This window comes from Apium graveolens, chromosome 8 (assembly GCF_009905375.1).
Source record: "Apium graveolens cultivar Ventura chromosome 8, ASM990537v1, whole genome shotgun sequence".
NCBI classification, from domain to species: Eukaryota; Viridiplantae; Streptophyta; class Magnoliopsida; order Apiales; family Apiaceae; genus Apium; species Apium graveolens.
This window is the reverse complement of record NC_133654.1, coordinates 236,527,762-236,533,926: the sequence shown is the minus strand read 5'-3', so window position 1 is coordinate 236,533,926 and position 6,165 is coordinate 236,527,762. Positions and strand designations below refer to the sequence as shown.

Sequence of the window (6,165 nt, the reverse complement as noted above, 5' to 3'; positions counted from 1 at the left end):
TCAGTTCAGTTTGGGGGTTCTCCTTAAGAAGACCCCAACATGCACATCAGGGATTTCATCGAGATCTGCGACACTTTCAAGTTTAATGGGGTGACTAATGATGCTATCAAGCTGCGACTCTTCCCATTCTCTCTGAGGGATAAAGCAAAGTGATGGTACATTCTCTACCACTGGGGTCTATCACCATATGGGAGGATCTTGCTCAAAAGTTTCTCACTAAATTCTTTCTGATGGCGAAGACTGCTGCAATCAGGAATGCTCTTACTCAGTTTGCTCAGCAAACTGGAGAATCTCTGTGTGAGGCTTGGGATCAATATAAGGAGATGCTAAGGAAGTGCCCACACCATGACATGCCTAATTGGATGATTATAAAGTGTTAGATATATTTGATAATGTCATGGCTAATATGTTTTATGTTTAGCTTTCAGATCTTGTGTGAACAGGATAGATCAGTACTTAACTATTGATCAGTACTTATACTGGAAGTCAGGACTTAAGGATATCAGTACTTATATTATCAGGAGATAATCATCAGAAGATAGATATCAGAACTTAAGTGCTGAAGGACAATCAGATAAGGACAGTAGCTGATTAAAGGAAAGAAGATAGAGATAAAACATAAGAAGAGTTATGCATGAAGAAGGAATTCCGTGAAGAATGGAATACTTGGAATAGAAGATATCTGATTGATATATTTTAGGAAGCAGAATTATATTCCATATCAATTAGCGATTATCTTGTAACTGTGTAGTATATAAACACATGCATAGGGTTTACACTATAAGTGTTATCATTATCGAAGTTATTATTCTATATAACCCTAGCAGCTCTCGTGATATTTGTTCATCACTGAGAGGTAACAGTTCCATATTGTAACAAAGTTTATTGTTTCAATAAAGTTTGTTTTCTGTTACTCAAGTTCTTTAAGTTCGATTTAAGTGTACTATACACTGTATTCACCCCTCTACAGTGTGTGTGTGACCTAACAATTGGTATCAGAGCTTATCTGTTAACTTACATACAGTTAAAGATCCAAACACAATCATGTCGGACACAGAAACTCCAACTAAGCCTACCACAACTGAGGAACCACCAAAGACACAAATTCAGAGTCGGTATGAGACCATCAGAGTCCCCATACTGAGAACATCTGAATATCCCATATGGAAGGTAAGGATGACCATGTTCCTGGAAGCAACAGATCCAGAATACCTGGATAGAATCAAGGAAGGTCCTCACAAACCAACCAAACTCGCTGTTGCAGTTGCAGGTGAAGCAGCAACGACCGTACCAAAGGAGAAGATTGATTATACTGCTGAGGACATTGCATCAATTGCTAAGGATGCTAAGGTACGACACTTACTGCATAGTGCCATTGATAATGTAATGTCAAACAGGGTAATCAACTGCAAGACTGCTAAGGAGATATGGGATGCTCTGGAAACAAGATGTCAGGGAACTGACACAATTAAGAAGAACAGGAAGACAATACTCACTCAAGAGTATGAACACTTTGACTCAAAGACTAATGAGTCATTGAATGATTTATATGATAGATTTGTCAAACTTTTGAATGATTTGTCATTGGTTGATAAAGAGTATGATCTTGAAGATTCAAACCTTAAGTTCCTGTTAGCTCTTCCTGAATGCTGGGATTTGAAGGCAACGACAATAAGAGACAACTACAATCTTGATGAAACAACTCTTGACGAAATCTATGGAATGCTCAAGACACACGAGCTGGAGATGGAACAAAGAAGCAAGAGGAAAGGAGGAAAGTCAAGGACAGTTGCTCTTAAGGCTGAAGAAGAATTCCCCAAAGCAGCTTCCTCAAAGAAAGACAAGGGTAAAGCTCTTTTCATAAAGTCTGATACTGAGTCATCAAGTTCTGAGAGTGATGATGACTCAGATTCTGAAAGCTTGCCTGAGACTGATGCTGATGAGGAGATGATGAAACTGTGTACTCTTATGGTGAAAGGAATCACAAAGATTGCATACAGGAAGTTCAGGAAGGGAAAGAAGTTTCCCAGGAAAAGCATAAGTTCTGATAAGAAGAATTTCAGAAGATCTGAAGAAAGAGGAAGAAAGTCTGACAGAGGAGATTACACCAATGTTAAATGCTATAACTGTGGTGAGAAAGGCCACAAATCTCCTGACTGCAAGAAGGTAAAGGGTGACAAAGGCAAGGCTCTTGTCACAAAGCAGAAAAGCTGGACAGACACCTCAGACTCTGAAAGTGAGGAGAACTATGCATTAATGGCAAATGCTGATAAAGAAAGTGCTGAGAGCAGTTCTGAAGCTGCTGAAACAAAGGTACCTCAGACTACTTATGCTTTTCATACTGATGATATTAATGAGTTGAGAAGATATCTTAAAACCATGTTTGTTAGCTATAGAGATCAAACTTTAACATGTAAAAGATTAACTTCTGAAAATCTTGCATATAAGAAAAGAAATGATTTCTTAGAAAAAGAGTTAGTCATATTCCATCAAACTCAGAAGGATAGAGATGATGCTTTTTATGTTAGGGATGAAGTGCTAAAAATAAATGAATCTCTAAAAACTGAGTTAGAAAAGGAAAGAGAGATAATCAGGACTTGGACTAACTCTGGCAAAACAACTCAAAATTTGCTAAGTAGTGAAAATTGGAAAGAGGGCTTAGGTTATGGAGAAAATAAGAATGATAAAGGAACTGAAGAAATTAAGCCTGTTTATAAGCAAAAGCCAAAGTTAAAACCTGTTAAGTTTGTAACTGTAAAGTCTGATAATGAGAAATCAGAAGTTAAAGAGGAATTAACTTCTGACAAACTAAAACAGGAAAAGACAGCTGAAGTAAACATAGGCTTAATGACAAAGAAGCAGCTTAAGCATAAGCGGAAAGAAGTCAAGAATACAAACAAGGTAAAATCACCTAGGAAAAATAGGAATGGAAAGGAAGGTGTGAATAAAAGCAATGATTATAAACCTGTTCCTGATGCACCTAGGAAAACATGTCATAACTGTGGAAGTTCTAACCATCTGGCTTCTTTTTGCAGGAAAAATAAGAATATTAACTCCTTACCTTCGAAATCAGGAGTTAAGAGTCAGTCAGTTAGATACAAATCACAAAATCCTTGTTTTCATTGTGGTAGTTTATGGCATTCCATTTATACTTGTAAGGAATATCATAGTCTGTACTATGATTATTATCAAATAAAACCTTCTTTGAAGAAAGTTTCCATTGTTCCTTCTAGTATAAATTCTGATTCAAAGTCTGATAATGTAAATTCTGATAAGAAAAATGTTAACATAAACTTTGATGCTAAATCCGCTGCAAATGTTAACAAACTTAATAAGACCAAAGGATCCAAGCAAGTCTGGGTCCTTAAAACTAATAATTAGTGGTTTTTATGATTGCAGGGAAACAGGAAAAATATTCTAGTTCTGGACAGTGGATGTTCAGGTCATATGACTGGAAATAAGGCCCTGCTATCAGACTTTGTAGAGAAAGCTGGCCCAAGTGTTTCTTATGGAGATGGCAACATTGGAAAAACATTGGGATATGGCAATATCAATCTTGGGAATGTCATCATTAAAGAAGTAGCTCTGGTCTCAGGACTTAAACACAACCTTCTGAGTATAAGTCAAATCTGTGACAGAGGTTATCATGTTGATTTCTTTGAAGAACACTGTGAAATTGTGAGTAAATCTAAAGGCAAAGTTGTTCTGAAAGGATATAGACGTGGTAACATTTATGAAGCTAAGCTTTCAACAAGTAATGATGGCTCTGCAATCTGTCTGTTAAGTAGAGCATCAATTGAAGAAAGCTGGAATTGGCATAAGAAACTGTCTCATTTAAATTTCAACAATATAAATGAACTGGTCAAGAAAGATCTTGTGAGAGGATTGCCAAACACAGTATTTGCTCCTGATGGTCTTTGTGATTCATGTCAGAAAGCCAAACAAAGAAAATCTTCATTCAAGAGCAAGACTGAATCATCAATTCTTGAGCCTTATCATCTTATACATGTTGATCTATTTGGTCCAGTAAATGTCATGTCTATTGCAAAGAAGAAGTATGCGTTGGTCATAGTGGATGAGTTCACCAGATACACATGGGTGTATTTCTTGCACACAAAAAGTGAAACTGCATCTATCTTGTTTGATCATGTCAAACAGCTGGATAAAATGGTCAAAGATTCTGTGAAAATTTTAAGGAGTGATAATGGCACTGAGTTCAAGAATTTGATAATGGAAGAGTTCTGCAAAAGCCATGGAATAAAGCAGGAATTTTCTGCTCCTGGAACTCCACAGCAAAATGGAGTTGTTGAAAGGAAGAATAGAACTCTCATTGAAGCTGCACGTACAATGCTTGAAGAAGCAAAGCTTCCAACCTATTTCTGGGTTGAAGCTGTGCAGACTGCTTGTTTTACTCAAAATGCAACACTCATTAACAAGCATGGAAAAACACCATATGAGATGGTGAAGAAAAAGAAGCCAAATCTGAAATATTTTCATGTATTTGGATGCAAGTGTTTTGTTCTCAAGACTCATCCTAAACAGCTATCAAAGTTTGATCTAAAAGCTGATGAAGGAATCTTTGTTGGATATCCACTTTCCACAAAAGCCTTCAGAGTCTATAATTTGAGAACAAAAGTGGTCATGGAATCTATCAATGTCTCTTTTGATGACAAGAAGATCACTGGTCTTAAAGATTTCGTTGACCATGATCAGCTGAGATTTGAAAATGAAGACTCATATTCTGATACTGAAAAACCTGACAGTCTAAGTCCTGATACTACAAACTCTGACGGATTAAACTCTGATGTTATTGAAACTGTGGTGACTACGTTAAAGGAAGATGCACCTATGCAGGGGGAGCATACTCAAGATTCTACCACATCTCAAGAAATATCAGAACATGCATCTGGCTCTTCAAGTTCTGATTCGTCAAGTTCTGATAAGCCAAGTTCTGATAGTGCTGAAAATCTAAATACTGAAGAATCCAACTCAGAGAGCATAGTTTCAGGGGGAGCATCAGAAAATGAAAATGAAGATAGCATGGAGCATGGGGGAGCATCCAGTTCTAGAGAAAACATTCCATCTGCAAGGAAGTGGATAAAATCACATACACCTGATTTGATAATTGGAAATCCTGATGCAGGTGTCAGAACTAGAACAGGTACTTCAAATGAGTGTCTATACAATTCTTTTCTCTTTCAGACTGAGCCAAAGAAAGTAGAAGAAGCACTTCAAGATGCTGATTGGGTGCAAGCAATGCAGGAAGAGTTGAATGAATTTGAAAGAAACAAAGTCTGGACCCTCGTGCCAAGACCAAAGAATAGATCTGTTGTTGGTACAAAGTGGGTATTCAGAAACAAAACTGACAGTGATGGCATAATTACAAGGAATAAGGCAAGGCTGGTTGCAAAAGGATATTCTCAACAGGAGGGAATTGATTATGATGAAACATTTGCACCAGTTGCTAGGTTAGAAGCCATAAGAATATTTTTGACTTGTGCTGCTCACAAAAAGTTTACTGTCTTTCAAATGGATGTGAAAAGTGCTTTTCTCAATGGAGAATTGGAGGAAGAGGTATATGTTGAACAACCTCCAGGTTTTGTAGATACCAAACATTCAGATTATGTCTACAGGCTTGATAAAGCACTTTATGGACTTAAGCAAGCTCCTAGAGCATGGTATGAGACTTTAGCTCAGTTTCTTCTGGAAAGTGGATTCAACAGAGGGACAATAGACAAAACACTGTTCTACCTCAACCATGGAAAGGACTTACTTCTGGTCCAGATTTATGTTGATGATATCATTTTTGGATCTACAAATGACAAACTTTGCAAGAAGTTTGCCAAACTAATGCAGTCAAGATATCAGATGAGTATGATGGGGGAACCTAGCTATTTTCTGGGCCTTCAAGTCAAGCAGAATGAGGAAGGCACTTTTATTTGTCAAACCAAGTACACCAGAAACTTGCTAAAGAAATTTGGAATGCAAGATTGTTCAAGTGCATCCACTCCAATGGCCACTGCAACAAAACTGGATAAGGATACCGGTAAATCAGTAGATATTACTGACTACAGAGGTATGATTGGCTCTCTACTCTATCTAACTGCTAGTAGACCTGATATCATGTATGCTACATGTCTTTGTGCAAGATTTCAAGCAGATCCA

The 6,165-nt window shown here is 37.3% G+C and overlaps 1 non-coding gene across 1 annotated transcript; it reads right to left on the bottom strand.

The window, feature by feature from the left end:
• Positions 1-245: 245 nt before the first annotated feature.
• On the bottom strand, positions 246-352 carry LOC141682256 (small nucleolar RNA R71). The gene has a single exon (XR_012559658.1). It is a non-coding gene; the product is annotated as a small nucleolar RNA R71 (small nucleolar RNA).
• Positions 353-6,165: the final 5,813 nt, after the last annotated feature.